This window comes from Papaver somniferum, chromosome 6 (assembly GCF_003573695.1).
Source record: "Papaver somniferum cultivar HN1 chromosome 6, ASM357369v1, whole genome shotgun sequence".
In the NCBI taxonomy this organism is placed as follows: Eukaryota; Viridiplantae; Streptophyta; class Magnoliopsida; order Ranunculales; family Papaveraceae; genus Papaver; species Papaver somniferum.
The window spans coordinates 24,582,561-24,609,138 of NC_039363.1; the positions used below are offsets into that span (position 1 = coordinate 24,582,561).

At 39.7% G+C, this 26,578-nt stretch overlaps 1 long non-coding RNA gene and 2 other non-coding genes across 3 annotated transcripts; all 3 read right to left on the minus strand.

Annotated features, from left to right (window-relative positions):
* Nucleotides 1-4,392: 4,392 nt before the first annotated feature.
* On the minus strand, nt 4,393-4,471 carry LOC113292251. Its single transcript, XR_003331743.1, has one exon. It is a non-coding gene; the product is annotated as a small nucleolar RNA R11/Z151 (small nucleolar RNA).
* A 108-nt stretch (nt 4,472-4,579) lies between these two features.
* On the minus strand, nt 4,580-4,719 carry LOC113292298. Its single transcript, XR_003331780.1, has one exon. It is a non-coding gene; the product is annotated as a small nucleolar RNA snoR134 (small nucleolar RNA).
* Nucleotides 4,720-6,701: 1,982 nt separating this feature from the next.
* Nucleotides 6,702-11,564, minus strand: LOC113285543. The gene is made up of 8 exons (XR_003328721.1): nt 10,630-11,564; nt 9,399-9,470; nt 9,077-9,133; nt 8,433-8,768; nt 8,208-8,283; nt 7,741-7,837; nt 6,951-7,163; nt 6,702-6,739 (listed from the first exon to the last, which is right to left on the minus strand). It is a non-coding gene; the product is annotated as an uncharacterized LOC113285543 (long non-coding RNA).
* Nucleotides 11,565-26,578: the final 15,014 nt, after the last annotated feature.

The window sequence follows — 26,578 nt, forward strand, 5'->3', positions numbered from 1 at the left end:
GTGTGCATGTGGTTGACTCTCTAGTGCATAACAAGCTTTTGTTTGCATTTCTTTTTGTTCAAGATTACTGCTGATTCCATATAGGGAACCTCAATTTTAGGTGCTTTTATTAAACGCGGAGATATAATGCGAGTCCATATATCCTCGACGGCCATGAAGGTATGCCCTAATTTAGGTTCTTTAATTGATGAGGGGATTTCTGGGGCCGTCGAGATATTCCCTGCTGTTTCTGGCCGTTGAATATGTATTTGCTTTATCAATCTGTGTCATGTAAAACCTTCTTTCCACCTTTTTTTTAATCGGATTCTCTTTCTGCCTCTGATTCCTTTTCCTCTACCCTAGATCTTTGCTTCTCTCTTTGGTTTGTGTTTGAATGTGTCCTCTTTTTACATTGTTAATGATTTATTTTAGTTTTGATTATGTAGGTGAAGAGAGGCTGCTTCAAAATTTTGTTTGGATTTTGTAGGTGAAGAGAGACTCATTCAAAGAATGGGTGATTTTTGGATGGTATCCTTTGCTACAATCTTTTCTTGGTTTCTATCCTTATATGTATTCAGTTCAGATAGTATTTTATATGTTCGGGGTTAACAGCTTCGGTGTTCTGTTGAAATGTAATCTTTCTATTTTTTGATGCCTCCGCGATACCTTTTCCTCTCCCACGGAAATCCTAGATCTTTGCTTTTCTATTTCGTTGTGTTTGATTATTTTTTCTTTTTAATGTATAGGTTTATTTATGATTTTATTTTTGTTTTGATCTTATAGGTGAAGAGAGACTAATTTCGAAGCATATCTATTATGCTTGGTTATACCACCTTAACTCATATGTCGCGTGGTTGGCTACATTAGTTAATGATTACTATGATGAATAACTATGATGGATGAGACTGGATCTTATGGCTTGAGGTATGTTTCTTGGAGACTGGGTGTAAGGGTAGTGGGTCAAAATATTGATTTTTGGCTTTCTTTAGATTTTGTACGATTTTATCCTTCATTTTCTCATTGTAATCCAGGTGTTTATGATTTTCATTACGTTTGATAGATTGACCACTTCACAATACTTAATGGTGTTATTATTTCTTTTAGAACAAAGTCTCGTTGTTCAAAGCGGTTAATTGGTGAATATGAGTCTGTGGCACAACGGTAGTGCGTCTAACATCAAGTTAGAAGGTTGTGTGTTCGATTCACACCAGATTCAGTCCTCTATAGTAACCGTTTGTTATCTGCATGCTTTAAACTAACTTACAAGTACTAACTGTCTCACCTGCTGAAATGTTTCCATTCCATAATGCATCACTCGTTTGTGTCCTCACCGGTATTAACAACTATAATAGTTCTTTTATAGATGAGGAATGAAACGTCTTTTGGCTTTGTGATGATTGGGTCACTAATCACAAGATATCATAAATTCTGTGATATGAGCTACATCCATTCACCTAATTCTCCCATTATATGATTTTGGATTTGCTTAACTAATCCCCTAGCTACTGTGTGTGTACCATTTGCGTATTTTTGGCACTCGAGTTTCAAATGAATTAGGTGTTGCGAAACTGCTTGCTATACTGTTTAGAATCGGATGTTTGAGATGTGGAGAAAAAGGGGAAAGTTGCGGAGAAGGAAATTAGCAAAGCTGCTTAGAGAAATGACAATATATCAGCAAAGGTAACAATTAGTAGTAAATTTCATGAAATTCATCATTCTTGATATTCCTGTTAGTTATATAGAATGCAGAACACTGGAGTAAACAAGGGATTTCAGAACATATATGTAAGTTGTACTTCCTACTTCCTGGCATCTCTTTGTCGTAGCTAATTTGTTTGTAACTGAATACATGGTGACTTGATAGTAGCTAATTCCAATATCCACGAGAAATCTAGGTTCTTATACTTTGTTAGGTTGAGTTTACAGTATATAGAATGCAGAACACTAGAGTAAACAAGGGATTTCGGAACATATATGTAAGTTGTACTTCCTACTGCCTAGCATCTCTTTGTCGTAGATAATTTGTTTGTAACTGAATGCATAGTGACTTGATAGTAGCTAATTCCAATATCCACGAGAAATCTAGGTTCTTATACTTTGTTAGGTTGAGTTTACAGTGTAATGAAAAATGTATCGAAGTGGTACCAAGTCTCTACGTAAAAAGAATAATGGTTGAAAACTTTGTGCTCTCTATTGTTTTTTATGAACGGTCTCACAACTATCTCATTGATTTACATGATACCATTTGCAACTGCTGGTGGTGTAAGTTTTCCTTTGTGTCCCATTACTCACTGATCTACTAGCTATTATCTATGTGTGCGTGTACACCAGTACATGTATGTATTTTTGGCACTAGATTTACAAATGACTAGGTGCTTGGAAATTGCAAGATGCATGTTTAACGGTCTTCACCATTTTGATTCTTGCAGGAACTGCGATGGTTATATAGTGAGTTCGAAACTTTCTGTATGTCGCTACATTGTGGGATATGCTTACAGAAATATGAATAATTTGGCTGACATAATTCGTTATGCAATTTTGAATTCATGTGTTGTTCTTACTGTTTTCTAGGGGCATTAGGCTTCTAAGCATGCAATTCTTATTTTGGTTAAGGTGAAAAGGATAAAAAATTAAGTGAACACCATAATGAATTTTCCTGTCTATGAATTCTGGAACACAATTCCCTATTTTCCATTCCTAAGTGAACACCTATAGAACCCAGTTCCCTATTTTGCACATTGTGTGAAGTCAGCAAGGTAAAATACAAATTTGAAAATTCAATCTTCATATCAAGCCTTGCAATTAAGTGATGTTTGCCATTTCATGTTTAATGATTGTCCAATATCAATAAATGTATACCAAATTGCGAAATCTACTAAGGAGATGATAATTCGGAAAATGGAAAAAGAAGCTGGGGGTAAGTATTGTGCAACCCTAACATACATCAGATTAGTAATTTTCATTATTCCATTGGCGCTGTATTCGTATCGGGAGTTTTGATTATCAGTGAAGATAATTAGGCATTACCTTCAAGAAACCATGATATGTTTTATTAACTATAGTGCATATGAGGCCCTTATGTGTATGCAACGCTACTGAAGTTCTTTGGTAATTCTTTCACTGGAAAAATTAGCCGGGAAACAACTTTTTTTGGTGTTACAATACTATTTAGTTGTCTCATCTCTTTACAATACAAAAGATAAGGTCCTCCGCCTGCCTTTTTCTCTGCTGCTTAGCTCAATTTTTTTTTTTTTTTTTGATCCAACTGATGTTATTCATACAAGTGATGGCCTACATTCATTGCAAAGATCTTAATTTTGGAAATGGTTAAATTTAATTTTCGAAACTCTCTTTTCTTTGGTGAATAAGAGCGTTGTTATCAGCGAAGAGATGGCAGTTCTAAAAGTTACCAGTTACATCAATTGAGGAGATACTCACAGGAACAGGGAGTAACTCCCGTGTGATACAATTCAATGTGTATAATTGGTTAGTAACTTATATGAACCGTCTTCACTGTGATCTAACTAAATTGAGAAAAATACGGTTTAGTCCAAAAACGCATCAAAAAGTATAGATTAGTCCATGCCGAGTTAACTAGGTACAATTTAGTCCAAAAGTTATTTAAAATATGGAAAATACACATATAACCTTCCTGATTTACAATTTAGTCCAAATATTTATAGTTTAGTCCAAATGACTCATGATGATGTCAACAATTTTAAATAATACAAAAATAATTAAAAAACGATTTATCTTTTGAACCGTTTGTCCAAAATTCACAAACTTTATATATTCCGAAAGCTCCTTCTGAGAGCTACAAAATGAGTATCCATATGACTATATAATTCTCATTTTTAAAAAAATCTTAGTTTACACTGGTGTACAAACATGTACACATCTACATAGCAAGCATGTTATTCAAATCAGAAAACCAGAAAATTGTCCATCTACGGAACCTGTCCATTGTTATTCTCCACTTTCTTAAGGTCCCTCGAAAAGCACCTAAACACATAGCAAGCATGTTATTCAAGTTGGAAAATCCATAAAATCACCCATCAACAAAACCTGTCCATTGTTCTTCTCCACTTTCTTAAGCTCCCTCGAAAAGTACCTAAACACATGGCAAGCATACTATCAAAATCATCTCATGATATCAAAAAACAACAACTTAGGATTTAATCAAGAATTAGTTTTTTTATATTTATGAGAGAGCACAATGCTGTACAGTTATGTACACACCTAAATAAATCTGACATCCATACACACAAAAACAGACTGTATACTATAAAACATGCATCAATTATTGAATAACACAATGGTGTACAACTATGTACAAATCTATACATAATCCAACACCTTGGGAGAGTATAATTTTGAAGCAAGCTCTATGAGTAGATCATTAAAAAGAGATTTAGGCTTATGTATGACAATCAGATCATTGATAAAATCTCACTGAAATCCACTAAGATATAAAATTTATCATCATTAGCATGTTAATAATTTGTGCATTTGATATAAAATCAAATTAAACCAGAACATGACTTCTACAGAACCTTAACCGGATAAGCAACTTTTAATACTACTCCCAGAAACAATAAGAAAATGTGGCAGTTATTTTGACACAAATAAGCTGTTGAAGAACTAAGCAAACCTGCAACACTAAACGAAAAAAATTTAGCATGAGCATTGGGGATTTTTTCGTCACAGTATATTTCAGAGAATCCCGGGTGCAACATGCAGATAATACAAAACAAAACAAAAAATGAACAAATAGATGTAGAGGGTGCGCACTCAACAACTATGTTAATACCGAGTCCCTAAATTATTGATAACTTGACACAAACCTACTTTTTCACGGGAATTACATAGGTGCACCAATATGTACACCCCTGCAAAACATGCATAAAATCGATCATTCATAACCACATACAAACCTATTTTTTCATGGGAATTACACGGGTGCACCAATATGTACACCCCTAAAAAACATGCATAAAATCGTCTACCTAGGCACAATCTATCCATATTGGATAAACATAATATGGAAACACAGATGGATTTGAACCATCAGCCTCCGCAAACCTTGTTATGGGCTTGGGCACTCTATCATTTTGAGCTTATGAGTCCCTAAATTTAAAACGTAAAACTAAAAATGATTGACGTCAAAGACACATCAGTAATAATACTGTTTTGAACCATCAATAACACGTGTACAACTATGTACACACAATCAACAGATATGCATCAATGTAGAAATTAACAATAAACATGTGTATAATTATGTACACATCAAGAACCATTATGAACTTACCGCGGTCACACTAACATCCTTATGTGATGTATTTTCAAATGTTTTTGTAGATTGTGGTAAAAGGTGGGTCCTTTTCGAACTTGTGAAGGTAACTCTTTTTTTTTAATATTTAAGCAAATAAATAAATGAAGGAAATTAATAGTAATGACAAGATTTTAGAAGGATTAAAGCTCAGGATTCACTACCACTTCAAGTTGATTGGTTATAAATAATATTTCAGAAATTATCATTAAGCTCTTTTTCTTATTAAATCACTTTTTAATTTAAAAGGTGTCCAAATATTAAGTTGTAATCCTTAAGCATGATTTATCAAAGAATTATTCTAAGCATAAAACATCAAACTGATTCACAACTAATTAAGAAAACCATTTTATCCTTTTTTTTATATTTATCCAAGTGAATTAAATAAAGTAAATAATTAAAGAAATTATGAATAAAAATATTACCAATCAAACATGAGTGAATAGATCCTCCATTGCCTCAATCACCAAGAATTTAGCCTCTCATCATGTTGGAAAAATACTCAAAAGATTTTATTAATGCTCAAAAGTTGATTACAAATGATGAAATAAGAAGAAAACGTTTTAAGGCCGTTCTTTGCGATCCACAGAAAGCGTCAGGGAACAACGGCACTTTAAAAGTGCTGTAAGCACAACACCGAAGTCGCGGGAAAGGAACTGAGAATTGTCGCAAATATGCGACACTAGTCAACGACTCTCCTGGACTGTACAATGTTCTTCGTGTTCTTGGCTGAGCAGCAGCAGAACTTCTTCGCCTGTCGACCTCTTCTTTTGATTCTCTCGGCTCTAACTCTCTCCCAATGACTCTCCAAAATTGCTAGCTTCAATTTTACGTGTATTTATAGTGAATTGAGGCCAAAAATCCGACCATTGATTGTGTATATACTCTCTTTAATTCGATTATTCCTTACTGCCAAAAATAGAGAATAATTGCCATTTAAAGAATTTTCTCACGCCAACTTGCTTCCTGCACGCTCCCATTCGACTTATTCACGCCTCAACACTCTTCCAACGCCAGAGAACTCCTCCATGCACACAAGAACTTCAATTTTTCTCGTGTTACAGTACACGTGCTCTGTTTTGGGTGTGTGAATCATCACGCATTTTCCAGCCAATTCCGATCAAACCCACTGCCCAAAATGTGTTCCTTAACCTATATCACATCTCTCTATCAAATTTCAGCCATTGAATCGACCCGTAACCCCTTCATTTTTGTGATCAAATTTCTGCCAGTTGAGAATTTCATTTCCCGCCAAAAAACAGTTTTCAAACGAAGAAGAAAGGGTGTCCCTCTATCCTGAACTGGGGTGCGAATAGCAGGTGTCCACTGAGGTGCCCCTTAACCGACAGTGAGAGTCCGAATAACAATTGTCCTTCAAGGGTGCCAAAATCAACTTTTCGAGCCGAATTTTCCAAAAATGTTTATTTCCTAAAAATACATAAAAACACAATATTAGTACAAAAATAGAGTTCCAACAATACGGACATTGAGGACAAATTAGACACAAAAATGCGTCTATCATTATGCACAAGGTCCTTCAGTAAACTATGAACTCCTAATCATAAAAAAGAGAGAACTTGTAGGCAAGAGTTTAATCGTTTGACAGGGAATATAGGCAATGAGTTAAAGTAATGCAAACCACATCAACTGCTGGCACTGCAGAAAATCTAGTAGTAATTAACGAAAGTTCAATGAGACGGCGGTATCCTTGCTCAGAAGCGATACGATGTGGTTGGTAAGATCAGCTTCAGTAATTTGCTTCAAAAAGAATTGACATGTGGTACGACTATGTAGTGCAGCAAATGGGGAACATTTTCTATGAGCAACCTTATTATTGTGCTACTCAAGCGACCTAATTATACCAAAAAATTTAGAGTAGAATCAACAAATTAACCAGATAGAAAAAAATTAATATGGACAAAACGCTCATTTAAAAAATTAATCGATAATCTGCATACTGTAAACGTTCAAGCTCCTTAACACTCTGTCTTAACAATAACAATTCTTCAATGGTATTTCTTTCATTTAACTAACCATGCATTTTCGGGTAAATAAGCACTAAACAGAATTTTAAACACTATAGCAAGAGACAATGCGCATTAACCATTAACAGGTGTACAACTAAATGCATATTGACAATAAACAGGTATACAACTATGTACACACCATAAATCAACGTGTGCAGTTGTGTACACACCATAAATCAACATGTGTACACATTAAGTTCACAATCCAATTATTAGGAACATGCGACTCTATTACAAGTTATCAACAAGACCACTAACTTCCAGACAAAAACAGGTCGAAAGAATCCCATCTCCCATAATAGATATCCCACTCTTCGATAATATATTTTGCTATTATTATATTTATCAGAATACATATATGCTTAGAAAAATATAAGAAAATACGGTGGAAAAGGAACTAACCTTAGCTGTTGGTGCACCAGTTCGCGATCAATTAACTTTGATGATAATGACCATATTGAGGGATAATGTGTAAACAAGTCCACAACAAGGATGCACACTGCAAACATAAAGAAAATTAAATTATTACCCAATGAACTTAAGCACTATTTGCACAAAACCATTTTTTGTCTTAAACAATTTGTGTATCAAGTATCAAATACTCCCTCCGTCCCAAATTATATGACCTAGTTGTAGTTTGTAGAATCCAGAATATATGCACAATTATGTGCACATTAATGATTAATAGGTGTACATCTATGTACACATTAAAAATCAACATAAATCGGCATGTGCACAAACTGGTAAGAAAAAAAATTTAAGTTATAATGGAAGCATCCAAAGGTAGTTTTGAGTTAGCCATGTTACTGGTTGTTAGAGTAGTTCATCATCACTTTGAATGTTTTTATAAGGTAATTTTGGAAATTTACCAGGAGAAGATCTTCATAGGTACCATAAAATATTCGAGCTTCTTATAAACCCTGCATCGATGCTCTGTCATATTTCCTGCAAAGGTTCGACCCCGTGATCAATCAGTTATTCAGAATAACGTAGTTTTAACTAGTGCAAGCAAATTTTGGTAGTAAATAGATTATTAGTACATAAACATGACTACTCAAGTAAGATCAAAGAAATAAAAACTTAATCCTCATTACCTGATACGTCGATTCCAGATTCCACATTTCTTTTGGAATTATTTATCAGCTCGTATCTAGTCATTTGGTGCATCACTCTACACAACTTTCCTTTTTCATTCATACTTCTCTGCATACTTCATTTCATACAAAATGTTCTTTATAACTCACTAACAACATCCAACTTCCCAGACTTCAATATCATCGTCTTCAACTGCAAGCTGTTTACAACCCAAACTCATTACCAACACCAGCTTCATTAGTCAACCACTCATAACCCTGCTGTTGCAAACAGCTATAGCACCTCAACCAATCAACTCAAATCTTCTATCTGTTGTTGTAGCTTTCTATATATTACTACAAAAAAAAAATGTCTTCGATTCAGGAAGTCAGGTCTCGTAGAGGCCGATATGGATCAGTGTGGTGATTCCTCGAGTCAGGAAGAAATCTTTAAATGCAAAATACTAGATTGATAGCTATAAATTCAGGTTCATAATCAATGTAGAAACAAAGTGTACGAACTAGTGTACTTAAAAGTACACTGCGTACAACCGGTGCACAAATAAGTACACTGGCAATGCACATAAAGATTCTACTAGATTATGTTCACAGATTTTACAAGGAAAGGAATAAGTGGTTAGAGAGGTTACATGTGAAGAATTTACCTTGCCAACTTTACTACTGTGAGATGCAACTCGTTTTGTTAATGCCGATATTGTTACCTACAAAAAGAAAATCTAAGAAATCATGGCACACCAAGATGGGATGAAAGAAAATATAAGACAAATAAAATAGATTGAAGAACAAGGGTAACGAGAGAAATAGCAGAGAGCATAAAATAGATTTTGCACATCGATCATTTAAAATGCTTTTCTATTTTTTTTTGTAGACTTCTCAAAATCAAAGTATGAACTATTCAAACTACTGGTGACTCTTAGAGTAGCTTCAACTTAGATTAACCTATGTTAAATGATGCCAAAAAATCACCTAAACAGAAATCCACAAAAAAATTCTCCAACTTCAATGCGTCTCTTAGATATGATCCTCATAATCTTCAACCTGAAAATTAAAATATTAGACTTCAATTAGCTGTTTTGAAGAAAAAAATATAAATAAAAAACAACTAAATTGCAAAGTTATGCCCAACGTCAAAAAGAACAACACATGTACAACTATGTACACCATAATAATTAAAATGTGTACAACTGGCAGTTTTTTCTTAAGGAGGACCACTAGTTAGATAGACGTCAACATCGATAAGAGATACTGATTATATATTACCATACAACTGGCAGTTTTTTCTTACATATATTCACATTTGATAGTACACATGGTGGGAATGCGATGATTTAACTGCTGCACTTTTATGTGCATCCATATAACTGGTGTACAAGAAAATACACCGGTTAATTCTTATTTTTAGGATTAAGCATAATCGATAGATTAAGCAGCGAACCCAATTAAATCCCATGCCCACTCAAACCGTTGGTTATGGATCGCTTAATCTACACAGTTATGGTGATAGCTAAATTTTTTTGATTGCGGTATAGTAAATTAGTAGCGCCTCATTTTTATATAATTACAACACAGTTGTGAGTGACGCACTGATGCATTCTAAGGACTTAATAAGTTTGTTTCTTTATAGGTGATACATATACAATAAACAAGGGGCAATAACTTTGTTATGTGTTTGGCCCAACGGTTAAGATCAAGTCTAATAAATAATCGTTTATCGTTTAGCAGCTAGACATAAGAGATTGTGGGAGTCGGAAAATATGCATGTACCGGAAACACTTCGTTACTTTCAAAATCAAATAAGAGATGTTATGCATAAAATTATCTACTAGATTGTTGCTCCTAATCTAGAAAACTAACTACTTCTACAGCTGCTGCAAGCCTGGGCTTCCCCCTACAAAATTGACCAATGTAATCATGAAGAACTCTTAGGAGACATTTTTTAGACAAGTAATGGAAATTAATTATTCATGTGCAGGTTCTCAACTTGGTATTTAAATAGTTTTTGTTATACTATTAATCGATTAAGAATGAACCTGACACGTTAGATTGGAAGCAGCATACCGATACACTGGAAGCGAAATGGGCTATCCATTAAACACATTTTATGGCTAACACAAACTTCCGCAAAAGTACAAGTTAAGCATTTGAAAACTGCAGGACCTATATGTATCAGCAAAAAACTTATGAACGAATTACAAACCTGTTGATTAATCCGTGCACTACCCCAAGTAACCGAATTATGTTGGAACATTATCCATCACAACACTCTTATTACCCAATGATGAGCCAGGAGCAAGAGTTGTTCCATCGTTTGACACTCCAGCAATGGAGTTGTGAAGTTGTTTTTGAGGGGTCCGTAGAAAAATGCAAGAAAAGGTTAAAATCAATAAAAAAAATTCCTCTTAGATACAATGCATACAGTGCACGATAGAAACCAATTTTCAAAGAATGTTCGATAAAAATCATTCGTTTTGGACCCTAATTTCGATTTTCATTTCCATATCATAAACTCTATAAGGCATTTTTATTTCCAAAAATGTAAAGACGTATCATAAATTTCATGAACCAAATCCTTATCAATATCGTGTAAACCAATCTCCAATTCGATATAAACGAATCCACAAGAATCCCCAAATTTAACAAAATCAAAATAAAAACAAGATCCAATTTCCAATTCAATTTATAGTCAATCAAACAAAAAGATAAATAAAATATTTACGAACTTCAAGATCTCTCCTACAGAACTCATCATTTCTCCCAAGACATGCAAATAAACTTGAATCCTATTGATTGTACAAGTTCAGAATGATAAGAATCATCATTAAATAACTGATCGAAACATTAACTGTGAACCGAAAGAGGATTTTGAAAAGAAATCGTAGTTGTTAGGCTTTCTAGAAAAGATTGATTCTCACATACAGAAGTTCTGGATCTCCTACTCCAAATATGATATATACATAAACCTTTCCACCGATCTGGGGCATTCTCTCTTAATTTCTAGGGTTTCAGAGAAAAATTAGATCTAGAAGAACAACGTATTGAGAGAGAAAGCAAAGAAATTCGTAAGGTTAATCAAGCTGAAACTAAAACCGAAAGTTTGTTGTAGACCTCTGTCGATTAAAAGACGATGAAGAAATGATTTAGTCCCAAATCAGTCTTGCTGTTTCAACATAAGGGTCATTTCTGTAAACATAACAAAAATAATTTGGACCGAATGGCTTGGAAAAGGACCGACTCGTTCTAAATTGAGTAAATTTGGACTTCCCAGTACTAGGCTTGTGATGGTAGGACTAGAGCGTCCAAATCCCAATAACTATGGCACTAAATGTCAATTTCTACACTAAATTTGTTATGACCGAGGAGAAGATGGTTCCTAGAAGTTACTAGCCAACTGCATTGTTTGTGATACATGGTAATCAATTCTGTAGCTTCCTCTCATTCACTTCGTGTGATAATCTGAGTGATAGCTGACTCACACCTTAGGGACAGACTTGAACTTGGGTATTGACAGATCTTGCAATACTATTTTTGCGTTCGGAGTTACGTATAAAAGGTTGGTCAAGAAAATGGTTCATATAATAACTTTAATTAGTCAGAAGCTTATACAGTTGTATAATGAAGGATGATTTGGGGTGATGCTGAACATTAGATTCATAACAATCCATATGTCTCTCAGTACATCATCGTTTGATTAATACAGTGCAGAATTATATACTCATTACGGGTTATTTGGGCTTTGGGACATATATGTGTCCATGAGTCTGTTGTTTGTCCGTCGAATTGTTTTTGTGTCGTGGAGAAACAGACAAATCGCATACTTTCCGGATTGATAGGGGATGCACAATTTCAAGGGTGATATTAGTTTTATCCCCATCCTTTGTATTCTGCCAACGGGTATCTTAAAAGGACAAAAAAATCCTTTTCGAATATTATTTTCCTTATCGATTTTTTTTTCAATATTTTTTTCCAAAAACACCATCATCAACCATGCTGACGTGATGGCATACAATCAACACTGTATTTTTGTTGAATACTATGCCAAAAGTGTATGGTATTCTTCGTTAACAACAATCAACACAGTATTCATTACATAAATAATATTGATCGACATAGAATTTTTTTTCAACCATGCTGATTGCAGACATGGTACGTATAGTCAACCGTGATTTTTTTGAGATTTTTTTTACCACATTCGATTGGTATTCATCAGTTATCCGTGCCGACTGTCTAGAGTCAGCACGGAATTCATGCCGATTTAGGGGGGAAGTTTTTTTTATATAAATAATTTAAATAAAAATAAAAAAATAAAAAAAATTATTTAAAAGAACAAGGATAGTTCATCATTAAAAAATATATATGGATAAGTGGTTATGAGAATTACTTCTAAATGCTTTTTTTTTTGATGGTTTAGAAGAATAGTCTTGGACTACATTCTTAACTCCTTATATGGAGTTATTTCTAGCAATTACGGGGTTCGAACCCCTACCTCCGCAGTGGGAGGGAGCATACCAACCATCAGACCACTTTTGTCCATATCATCCACATGTGGGTTCTTGAAAATGGTGGGGAACTCGGGGGATACCGCCATTTTCAATACCGCCTACAACAATCAGCATTGAAAAAGATGTTGACTGTAATAAAAATATCACCATGTTTGTGGGTGAAAACTAAATCTGTTGGTTTTGGTAAATTCGTGTGTGTGTGTGGACGAGAAACGAATCTAGGCCCTAAACAATGCATTGCACGAGAGTACTTTTGATTCGAGAGATCAATCTGTACAATCCTGGCCTAAACCAAGAAATGGTCGTTCCAGGCTTGCTTCGGTCACAAAGTGAAGGAGAAGGGTTGGTCTTAGAGAGGGAAGCGAAGAAAGTGTTGACACAATAATCGTTGATTCTGAAGGTGTGGTTGTTTACGACTTGTATCAGAAAGTGGAACTAACTAGCAGAATGGAAAGCTATCAGGTGATTTCTGTATACTGTGTTTTCCTCAGACCAAAACTTGTTATCTGGTGGAAATAGGTGAAATCTATTTATACAAGTCATAATAAAACGTACCCTGATCTCGTAGGAAGTGGAAACGATTGAGTGGTGGAAGAGCGGAGCAACGTGTAACGTCATAATTTATGCTTCCAAGATGAAGGAAGTGGATCCGTTTACACCATTACTTCTTGCCTTTACTAACCGCCCTGCTTCACGACACTTTCTTGTAACGGGCGTATTGCACGCCGCACGCTGTAAACCGCCAACCTGATGAATATCCACCAGTTTGTGACAAGTTTGATGTCTCGAGTGTTTTTGTGGAAAACATGTAGCACTTTTCTATGTGTGCCAAGTCAAAGTCAAGGGACTTGCCGCAGGAAAATAACGTGTGATGCTATTAGGTTTGTCTTGGATGGTCGCCTGAAATTTGCCACAAGCCTGTCAGTTCGGTGGCGAACTTGGATGGCTGAGATTGTGTCTCATGAGGAAGGGTAGCCGTTGATTATGACTACCTTTTGTTGGCGCCTCATAATGGCACAGTTGGCGCCTTTAGTGCATGCCAGTGGTACTGCGGCATGGTTGGCATAGTTCGTGCATGCCAATGACACGATGGTGCGAGTGGCGCCTGGCGTAGCCATGGACACTGGATTTAGGCGGCTGGTCACCTAAAAATTTTCAGGAGTCTGTCAGTTTGGTGGAGAACTTGGATGGCTGATATTGCATCTCATGAGGAAGGGTAGCCGTTGATTATGGCTACCTTCTGTTGGCGCCTGACAATGGCATAGTGGCGCCTTTGGCGCATGCCAGTGGCACTTGGGCATGGCTGGCATAGTTCATGCATGCCAGTGGCACGGTGGAATGGCTGGCATAGTTTGTGCATGCCAGCGGCATGATGGTGTAAGTCTCGAATGTGGTGTGGCAACATCAGTTTCAGTGGCCACATCGATCCCAATGTTCTTTGGAACATTGTTTGGCTCGGTTGGCGTAGAAACTTTGCTTAAATTAGGGTTTGGCATGCCGAAACCCTAATTAGCGCATATGGCATGCGGCATGTGGCTGTGGCACAACGACGTTTCATGTAAACGGTGCCAGATCCATGCCAAAAGAACCATAGTCAGGCCGTTATGTGAAAATGGCCACATGAGTCAATATTTCCACGAGTGGCATGTTGTGATGCCTTTATTAGGGTTTTCACAGCTCGTGGCATGTTGTGGGCCCGGAGTGGCGTAGTTTATGCTACGACTAGAAATTAGGGTTTCTTCACCGCCACTAGAGCATGGTCGTGCTTCTGGTTAGGATAGCCGAATTGAAGTCTGCTGCGGCGTTGGTCACGAACATAAAGTGGGTTGGCACGTAGGTGCGCTATTTATGGCGCGTTGGCACGTTCGGCGTGTTTTGGCATGCCGCTTTGGCATGTGCACTCGACATGCTCGTTTGGCATGTTGGCGCGGTTTTTGGGAAGCCAATTTGGCATGGAGACCACTTGACGCAATTTCCATCTCTTTTAATGTTGTGGAAGGTTTAGGGCAACCTGATTGGTCAATAAAAGTAGGGGGCCGACCAAGCATGGGAATGGCTGCCCTTTTGGCGCGCGTGGCGGGTTTAATGCGACATGATTGGTCGAGGGGGAATAGGGCCGGCAAGTATGGGCCCATCCACAACTCATTGGAGTGTGGCAAGTTTAATGCGACCTGATTGGTCGATAAAGGAATAAGGGTCGGTTGGGTAGCATGGGGCGTGGCCAAGTGGCGCCGGCTAGCCTATGGCATGGCCACGCTTCCCTCGTTGTTGCTCCTACTCCGTGGCTCTGTTTATTCTTTGCTTTCTGACTGATTATTTTGTGCAAGAGCCTTAACCTTGGTACTTGGAGGTCCGTGCTACTCTGCTGCGAGTGTACACAAAGCCGTCATGCCATACCAATATTAAGGATTCTTCCAGGGAACATAAGCACAAGAAAAGTACTCAGCAGGCTCCGACATTTGCGAGTAATGCATCTAGGAGCTTATACACTCATTAGGCTCTATACTAGTGGAAAATTCATCTAGGAGCTTGAGTTTTAATATAATATGAAGAGAGGCATAGGTTCTCATCAGATATATTCTCCAAAGTCCCTGCGGAATATAGACATATCAATGTCTACTACATCTGATGCCGGGTCAGGTAGATAGATTTTTATAAATTTATCCCTGAACTAAAAACCACCATCAACATTAAGTCCCCTGCTTAGCTCGTAACAGTGGCATTGTTGTTGGGTAAGCATAAGATGGTGACAGAAAAAGCTAAAAATTAAAAGGGCAAGTCATGAGGAGATTGCCAGGAAGAATTTGGCTAACCTTTGGCAGGAGGCAGGAGGAATCCGTGATCCTTACATTGATGTCTTGGCATACTTCCGGCTTTGCCATAGGGTGCTGGCGTTGGTGATGCAGGTCCGGCTGCGAAATACTAATGTTGGCGCTGCAACCTTAGCTACAGAATGATGATGATGGCTTGCTTGACCACGGAACGAGCGGATATGGCGCTTGTCTCCAGTCCGTGGAGTGGTGGAAACGACTTCGTTTTCTTGGTCACGGGACGGGTAGAGATGGCGCTGAAACTTTGGCTCGACCGTGGAGCTGGAGGATGGAGATGGTGTTGATGGCTCCTGGTTCGTGGAGCGGTGGAAATGACACTTGGCTTCAGTCTGTGGAACGGTGGATGGCGCTGCTACTTCGGAACACAGAGCGGTGATGATGGTGCTGCAACTTCGACCACGGAGCGCTGATGGTGTTGCAACTTCGGCCACGAACTGTTGATGTTGGCGATCAGAGTGTTGGCGCTGGCTTGACCACGGAGTGCTGGTGGCATGGAGCGTTGGCGTTGGACTGACCACGGAGCGTTGCAGGTTGAGCGGCTGGTGTTCCTCATGCTGGCGCGCTGCTGGTTCGACCATGGAGTGGAGATATTGGCACACGGCTTGTTCGGCTATGGATCATGAGTGTGATATACCCAGTCATCTATTCCCGTTCATGGGGCAAGGAGGAATCCTGCTTATGTTCAAACTCTAGAAACTCTGGTCGTATGAAAAGGGGTATCGACCCTCTTCTGTTTTGTTGCTCGTACGGCTCCGTTCTTTTGTCTGCAGCGTCCGGTTCCACTTCGTCATTTTTTAGCGGTGGTAGAGCGAGCATTAACAAAAACAAAGCAATCTCCGGCAGTTGTAATCAGCAGTAAGGCGATCCAGGAGAACTCAAGGTAGGTGCTCTTTTCCATTTTGCGCATGTAGCCACTCAACAATACCATCGATCTTCTCCAGAATGTGTAATAAGGTTCTGACTCCAGAAGAATGAGTATCTGACCTCTCCAGCAGATTTAAGAATTTACCAAACTCCATTGCGCTCTTGGGATTGATGGATGAAATATATTGCGTTGTTGGTCCATCCTTGACTTTAGGTTATCTGGTGCATGGACTTTCTGATTGCGATGATGATATGTTGTGGATATTTGCATGGTCGAAATCTTCTGGACCCATTGGGTGAAGTAGACGAGCTGAGAGCGTTCCGTTGCCGATGTGCTGCTATCAAGTCTTCAAGGTCTTCGTCCCAAGCGACATCCTTTGAACCATCTTCTGAATCTTGAATTGTTGTATGGAATGGGATGCGGTGAGCAGTCCCCAGTTATACTTATGTTATATCCAATGGCGTGGCCGGATATGTGAATGTATCTCTGTGGAGTGCTTTTGGAGTCTTTGATGCACGCGCACGGCTTCATGTTGAGGAATTCCTGCGGCTCGTAAAACTTCGACAGTGATGATGTTGAAATCAGAAATAACCTGGTTGAGGGGAGTGAAAGCAACCCATGTTGGTAGTCCCCATGTGTAATTATCTTGAGCCTATTTTTTCGTGGAAGATGTATTTATACTGCGTTCACTGGTAAGGTGGTGACTGCGTTCAAACCTCTAAACCTGAAGGAGGCTTCAGTCCCCAACTGTAGCCTACTTTAATTGCATCGCCTTGAATCCACGCTTATGGGATTTGATACAAGCTTATTGTACTCTTCCGGATGTGATGCTGGGATTCTTGGAATCATCTCATGGACGAAAAATTCTGGATAACGAAGAGGTAGCAGTGAGAGAGTTATGTCGTTAATCGTGGCTCCCTCTGTCTCTTCAATAAAATGCCTCAGCCTTGTATCTGGAGTGATCTCATGAATGCTTTATTGTTGTCGGGGATGGGACGCGATGAGCAGTCTCCAATTGCACTTCTCTTTGGTTACTGAAGTTGTTTCCTCTGAGTAGGCTTGGGATCCGTCGTGGGCCTCGTAAAGTGTTGCACACGCCTTCTGGGCAGAGAGGTGATGATATACTTAGCTACATCTTTGAAGAGTAGATGACCTCGTCGTGGCTATGGATTTTGGGTTGACCGTGCCTCCTGAGCTTTGTAGTAGTTGTTATCATGGTAAACCTCTGGCTGGTATCAACAAACGAGCAACAACAGTTCTTGGCAGTAGATGTGATCCTAAGAGACTACATTGTCGTGGAAATAAAATAGGTTGGAAGGAATTGCATGGGAGTCCATGGAAGCAAAGGGATTGGCTGGACGCTATTGACGGTGGTTTTTAGCTTAGGGCGAAAATTGTAAAAGTTTATCTACCTGACCCGACATCAGAAGTAATAGACCTTGATATGTCTATATTCCGCAAGGAATTTAAAGAATATATCGAAATATGATGAGTGCCTATGCCGCTCTTCATATTGTATTGAAACTCAAGCTCCTAGATGAATTGTTCACTAGTATAGATCCTAATGAGTAATTAAGCTCCTGGTTGCATTATTCACTAATGAAATGGAGCCATTTAAAAGTGTTAAGTGCCTAAAGCCTCTTCGCTCATATATGTATTGAGAAATTCAATATATTTATGTATATAAAATTTACTCAGAATGGTGCATGTAGCAACAATCCCAAATATTCTATAAATTTTATTTTGCACCAGCATTATTCACTAATGCATAGCCTGCCTAGTGTTTTCCTATACTATATTCCCCAGTCGAACTCTCAATATTGGCATGACATGACGATTAAGGTTCACTCGCAACGGAGTAGCATGAATCTCCCGAAGTGTCAGTATTGAGACCTGCATGAAAACACCCACATAGGCTACACCACCCTCTGACAAAGAGATCAGTGCGTTCCCACACTTTTTAATTAAAAGTTGGCGCGATCGAACACGCTTAAATTCCTTAAGATAAATCTAGACTGTTAATGTCAGTCTCAAAAATAATCACGGCCGCACGATTTGGCTACGTGATTCAATAGACCTAGCCTGCTCCTAACGGAATTAGGCAATCATTACGATGGCCACTGGCAGGCCCACTAAATCCCTAGTTGATCGAGTTCTATTCAATTAACTCCGAAGCGCCCCGAACATCAACTCTACAATGGATGTTCGCGCAAGCTCAAACGAGCTAAGACCGTTAAAAACGGTCTTAGCAGCATCACGAACGTCCAACTTTTCCAGCCTGGTTGGACGGCTTGGATTATCCTACGAACAGTTAAGGAAGCGCAAGCATGATCATCTGTGGGCCCATTAGTTCCCTAGTCGATCGACTTGCATGCGGCAAACCTATAGAGTGCTCAATCGCTTACCCAAACATGGGCCTTCACGCTGTGTAAAATAGCTCAAACGAATTGAGACCGACAAAGACGGCCTTAAAACGCATCACGTCCGTCCAACTTAGCCGACCTAGTTGGACGTCTTAGATTGCATCTTGAGTGATCAAAGAAGCGCTGGCGTTTCCACTGGAGACCCAGCTACACTCATGGTTGATCAACTTGCTCACGGCAAGACGATAACGTATAGAATCGTTCACCAAAGTAGGGTGAACGCGCTGCTTTAGAAACCCTAAATTACGTTTGCGGCAACACACTACTGCCGCAAATCGATCACAACCATCCAACTTCGTCAGCCGAATTGAGTGGCTTAGATTTAATTTTAGGTGATCCAGGGGATGTCAGGGTGCTTGCTAGCAACCCAACTTTGTACATGGTCGATCGACCTACTCAAATCCAAATGCAATACCTCGAATCGCTCGCTCAAAAGGGAGTTGGTTGATCGGCCTCCAAACCCTAAAAATCGCGTCAACGGTGTTGAATAACTGCCGCAAATCAATCAAGACCATCTAACTTCTCCAGCTTAGTAGGACGGTGTAGATTTATTCTCAGAAAATTAACAAAGTGGCGCTGTGAACACCGGCCATCACTCCTCCACAGGGAGTGATCGACCATATGGTAGTTTTCCCATAAGATACTCGAACGATCACCCAAAGTGGTCGACCCCTCTACCCTTTTAAGACACTTATCCGCGACTTATTTAATCAGGCTCTAAAACAATGATGCTTCATACACATCGATTAAATTGAGCTGCATAAACACGATGCTTCACATGCATCAAATACATACGATATTTTATGTCGGCCTCATTAACAACTTGGTTTTTTCACCTAATAGCACCATGCTATTCTCCGCGGCAGGTCCCACGACTTGGCCCACTTATTCGAGACATCAAACATGTCACAAACTGTGTGATGCTTACTGGGGTATTGGTATGGCGGTTTACAACGTGCGGCGTGCAACGCGTCCATTACGAGAACGTGACAGGAAAGACAGACGGTTAACAGTTTTGAGAGTAGTGGAAGGACGTGTGATTAGTTTTCCTTCATAATGGAAACACGATAATCACTACCTTCCGCACAAATCCACTTCTCCACTACTTCACTTCCTCCACTTCCTAAATGATCAAGGTGCGCTCAATGACTTGTATAAATAGATTTTCAATCCATTTCAACAAAGGAGAACACAAGTGTTATCAATAGAAGTAGCCAGAAACCATTTTCTGATACACAAGTCATAAAAAACCACACCTTCATAATTCAACACTCTGATCTCAAACACCTTCTTCGCTTCCCTCCCTAAGATCAACCCTTCTCCTTCACCTTGTGACCGAATTGAATCTGGAACGACCATTTCTTGGTTGAGGCCAGAGTCTTACATATTGATTTATCGAACCTAAAAGCATTCCCATGCAGTGCATTTGTTTAGGGTTTGAACTCGTTTCTTATCAACACACCCCAAATTACCAAAAACAGCAGAATCAGTTTTTACCCCTCAAACAGACGCGTAAGCGAGTAAACTGTCCACGACCACGAGCTTTGGAGAGATGGATCAAAAAGTTTCCACAACTACGAACCTTGGCTGGTAGTGATCACGATCCTTGACAGGGAGGAGTTGGAGAGAACGTTGAAGCGGCTTCTGGAGAGAATATTGAGGCGGCTACTTCTGAGTTGTGGTCATGTCCGTCTGAGTCTTGGAAAGAACTTCCTGTCTCTCTCTCAAATCGATAATGGTAATGGGAAAGATCGATTTCCTATGGCTCCTCCAGCCTCGCGTCCTTACGAAGAAGTGGTGGCATCCCTGGTAATGATTGGAGGCGTCATTCTCGAAGAAATATTAGGAGTAGCGGCGGCTCTGGCTCTGGTAATAAGAGGCGTCATGTCAGAGAGGATCCTTCTGGTGTTGATGGTGTCGGCGGTAGAGGGTGTAACGCCATAGTGTTGGTCATTCCCTTTTTTCTCTCGTCCGATACGGCCACATACTCTATTCTCTTAAGGGTCTCTCCACAAAACTGAATTTTCAGGCTGCGAATCCAAGTTTATTGTGTGACGCAATTCTGGCCGCGAGAAGTCCCCAATCGTCCTTTATTGTTTGTGTAACATCTTTATGCCGATCCGCGAAAAGACGGAGGATCTCCAGTCCCCAGGCGCAATTCCCCTGAATCTATCTATTCTTGGATGATGCGCTTCAGAGCATTGCATTCACTGGTAGGATAATTGACGAACTTGTGGTAATGGAAATACTTGGGATTTGCCATTTGTTCTTCAATTGGTAGGTGCCTAACAGGCGATAGTTTGACGACATCGTCTTTAATCCATACTTCCAGGAGTTCGATTACTTTCTCGATCGGGAACGGGAAGTTTGGAGCAGCATATCCAGTTTCTTGCTTTTGCACAGGAACCTTAGCCACGACCTTCTGGGGTGAAGCCATCTGATGCGCTGGTGCCACACGTTTGGGTTGTTGTTCCTCTGCTGGAGTTTTTCTATTTCTTCCTTCATTATCGATTGACTGGAGGCTGGATATTTTATTAGAAAGACGTCTGCTATCCTGAATGTCTTTACGAGCTTCTTCATTTTGGAACGGTTCAGATCGACTGAGTAAAGCAGCATCAGATCTCTTAGCAGCTTCTGATGCAATATGGGAATTGATATTTTCCAGGAAGGATGCACATAATGAAATCACCTCTTCATTGCGAGGACTCTGATGAGAACGTGATAAATCCCACGAGTCTTCTTTCTGATCTTGAGGAAACATCTTTTGATCTTCATGAGCAGACAAGTTAGCTTGGTGGATGCCTTTCTATTCAGCGTGACCATATGCTTCATCCTCCTCACTAGGAGTAGGAATATGAATCTTGGAAAAAGGACTACCACCATCAGCATTGATCCGAAATGAATGGTTGATAACGTTTCCTACAAAATTAATACGCGTTGTTTCCTTTGACAGTTGATCCGTGAGCGCTTTCAATAGCGTAAATACTCCGTCATGCGTCTTGACAATAGTAGCTTGATTCTCGACAACATCATTCAGGATTTTCGTCAAGTCGTGAATAATTGTTAAATATCGAGACTCTATAGCCTCGACAATGGTTTTGAATGAAAGAACGGATTCAGGGATAACATGTGGAGTATTTTCGGTGCTAGGAGAAGTAAAATTGGGATTGAGGGTTTCTGAAGCATTCCTAAGATCAACGATCTTGAGAAATTTAGGAAATGGGTTTGAATTTAGCCTAAGACCAATTGGGATGAAAATGAAATTGAAAATTAAAAATTGATATTGCAACCGAGAGATTAATCTCCCACTGTGGTCGGCAATTGTTTGTGCGTGAAAACTGTTTCTACTGGTTTTGGTAAATTCATGTGTGTGTGTGTGGATGAGAAACGAGTCTAGACTCTAGACAATGCACTGCACGGGAGTACTTTTGATTCGAGAGATCAATCTGTACAATCCTGGCCTAAACCAAGAAATGGCCGTTCCAGGATTTCTTCGGTCACAAAGTGAAGGAGAAGGGTTGGTCTTAGGGAGGGAAGCGAAGAAAGTGTTGAGACCAGAATCGTTGATTCTGAAGGTGTGGTTGTTTACGACTTGTATCAGAAAGTGGAACTTGCTAGCAGAATGGAAATCTATCAGGTGATTCCTGGATACTGTGTTGTCCTCCGACCAAAACTTGTTGTCTGGTGGAAATAGGTGAAACCTATTTATACAAGTCGTAATAAAACGTACCCTGGTCTCGTAGGAAGTGGAAACGATTGAGTGGTCGAAGAGCGGAGAAACGTGTAACGTCAGAATTTATGCTTCCATGATGAAGGAAGTGGATCCGTTTACACCATTACTTCTTTCCATTGCGAACCGCCCAGCTTCATGACACTTTATTGTAAATGGCGTATTGCACGCCGCACGCTGTAAACCGCCATACCAATACCCTGATGAGTATCCCCCAGTTTGTGACATGTTTGATGTCTCAAGTGTTTTTGTGGAAAAAATGTAGCACTTTGCTACGTGTTGAAAGTCAAAGTCAAGGGACTTGTCACAGGAAAATAGCGTGTGATGCTATCAGTCTTATCTTGGCTGGTCGCCTAAAAGTTTCCACAAGCCTGTCAGTTTAGTGGCGAACTTGGATGGCTGAGATTGTGTCTCATCAGGAAGGGTAGCCGTTGATTATGGCTACCTTCTGTTGGCGCCTGATAATGACACAGTTGGTGCCTTTAGTGCATGCCAGTGGTACTGCGGCATGGTTGGCATAGTTCGTGCATGCCAATGGCACGGTGGTGCAAGTGGCGCCTGACGTAGCCATGGCCACTGGAATTAGGCGGCTGGTCACCTAAAACTTGCCACGAGTCTGTCAGTTCGATGTGAAACTTGGATGGCTGAGATTGCATCTCATGAGGAAGGGTAGCCGTTGATTATGTCTACCTTTTGTTGGCGCCTGATAATGGCATAGTGGCGCCTTTGGCGCATGCCAGTGGCACTGCGGCATGGCTGGCATAGTTCATGCATGCCAGTGGCACGGTGGAATGGTTGGCATAGTTTTTGCATGCCAGCGGCATGATGATGTAAGTCTCGAATGTGGTGTGGCAACATCAGTTTCAGTGGCCACATCGATCCCAATGTTCTGTGGAACATTGTTTGACTCGGTTGGCGTAGCAACTTTGCTTAAATTAGGATTTGGCATGTCGAAACCCTAATTAGCGCATATGGCATGCGGCATGTGGCCGTGGCACAACGGCGTTTCATGTAAACGGTGCCAGAGCCATGCCAAAAGAACCATAGTCAGACCGTTATGTGAAAATTGCCACATGAGTCAATATTTCCACGAGTGGCATGTTGTGATGCCTTTATTAGGGTTTCCATGGCTCGTGGCATGTTGTGGGCCCGGAGTGGCGTAGTTTGTGCTACGACTAGAAATTAGGGTTTCATCACCGCCACTAGAGCATGGTTGTGCTTCTGGTTAGGATAGCCGAATTGAAGTATGTTGCGACGTTGGTCACGAACAGAAATTGGGTTGGCACGTAGGTGCTCTATTTATGGCGCGTTGGCACGTTCGGCGTGTTTTGGCATGTCTCTTTGGCATGTGCACTCGGCATGCTCGTTTGGCATGTTAGCGCGGTTTTTGGGAAGCCAATTTGGCATGGCGACCATTTGACGCAATTTCCACCTCTTTTAATGTTGTGGCAGGTTTAGGGCAACCTGATTGGTCAATAAAAGTAGGGGGCCGGCCAAGCATGGGCGTGGCTACCCTTTTGGTGCGCGTGGCAGGTTTAATGCGACCTGATTGGTCGATGGGTAATAGGGCCGTCTAGTATGGGCCCAGCCACAACTCTTGGGAGTTTGGCAGGTTTAATGCGACCTGATTGGTCGATAAAGGAATAAGGGCCGGTTGGGTAGCATCGGGCGTGGCCAAGTGGCGCCGGCTAGCCTATGGCATGGCCACGCTTCCCTCGTTGTTGCTCCTACTCCGCGACTCTGTTTATTCTTTGCTTTCTGACTGAGTATTTTGTGTAAGGGCCTTAACCTTGATACTTGGAGGTCCGTGCTACTCTGCTGCGAGTGAACAAAAATCCGTCACTTCATACCAATATTAAGGGTTCTGCCAGGGAACATAAGCACAAGAAAAGTACTCAGCAGGCTCCGGCATTTGCGAGTAATGCAACTAGGAGCTTATACACTCATTAGGCTCTATACTAGTGGACAATTCATCTAGGAGCTTGAGTTTTAATATAATATGAAGAGAGACATAGGTGCTCATCAGATATATTCTCCAAATTCCTTGCGGAATATAGACATATCAATGTCTACTACATCTGATGTCGGGTCAGGTAGATAGCTTTTTACAAATTTAGCCCTGAACTAAAAACCACCATAAACATTAAGTCCCCTTCTTAGATCATAACAGTGGCATTGTTGCGGGGTAAGCATAAGATGGTGACAGACAAGGATAAAAATCAAAAGGGCAAGTCATGAGGAGATTTCCAAGAAGAATTTGGCTAACCTTTGGCAGGAGGCAGGAGGAATACGTGATCCTTGCATTGACGTGTTGGCGTACTTCCGGATTTGCCATAGGGTGCTGGCGTTGGTGATGCAGGTCCGGCTGCAAAATGCTAATGCTGGCGGTGCAACCTTAGCTACAAAATGATGATGATGTCTGGCTTGACCACGGCATGAGCGGAGATGGCGCTTGGCTCCAGTCCGTGGAGTGGTGGAAACGACTTCGTTTTCTTGACCACATGACGGGTAGAGATGACGTTGAAACTTTGGCTCGACCGTGGAGCTGGAGGATGGAGATGGTGTTGATGACTCCTGGTTCGTGGAACGGTGGAAATGTATTAACAAATTTCCCAGCGGAGGTTTGACTTTCCAAAGTTAGTAAAACATCCACTGATCTGTAGCGTCAAGTTTGAATATTCATATCCTTATAGTTCAGACTAAATTATTTACTTCTAAATTGTTGACAAAATTTATTCGCTCAGTAAGGTTCAAATTATTCAAAAGGTTCGTTGTCTTAAGAAATGCGGTAAAAAATAAATGTACTGGGAAATACAAACATATCAGATACAGCTGTGATTTCTGACACTATCATCCAGCCCGTGGATCTAATTATTGGTATTTTAGTTTCAACATATCACTTCTCTACCGAATTGTTCATCAGTCTTATACTTTTAGACATGTGTCTAAGTAGATCCGAGGTTAATTGCATCCATCTGTGTTCGTGTACATATCAATTGATGCTGAAGATTTAACATCAGACGGTTCAAATGATTTTAATATTCCTTCAGATGAAGAAAGTGACAAACATAGATAAAATGATTCAAATCATAATGTGACTCGAGACTAATTTATATGCCATTATCTTGGGCGAATAGAAATTAAATTCTCCTTATGCGGAGCTTACATTGGATCAACGAAAGATGGGCATGCTCATCACTCTTTGGAAAATGTATTCTCCATGGAAAAATAAATTTCCCTTGGTTGATTGAACCCCCACAGGATTTTAGAGACTTATATGTGGTAATGATTAACTTCGAAAGAATATATGCAAATGTCATGATAATACAACATTAATTATCAATGAATATGATGAGATACAACAACACAATGATTATTGGAACACCCGAGGACGAGTGGCATTTATATGGTCATTTGTTGATATCTACCTTCACAGCAAACAAAGAACTATTTGATTGAGATTGTGCATTTTTTTTCCAGATTGTTCAAGTTTAATTGAATAACTTGATATTCAAACCTAAACTAGTATAAACTTAGCATTTGTCGGATGAGAATTACGTCCAATCATCTACGTTAATGAATAACGTGATATCAACATTACATTTTATTTGACTTTCATTGAATTTAACACATCATATAAATGGTAACCGTTTAACTAACCTAAAATCAATGCCATCCCACACTATTAAAACCTTAAATACTCTTATTATCATCTTCTCACGCTATATTATCACATAATAAAGTTTTCGTGTTACAACAACTGAAGTTTGAGAACAATAAAAGATATGGTTTTGGAGA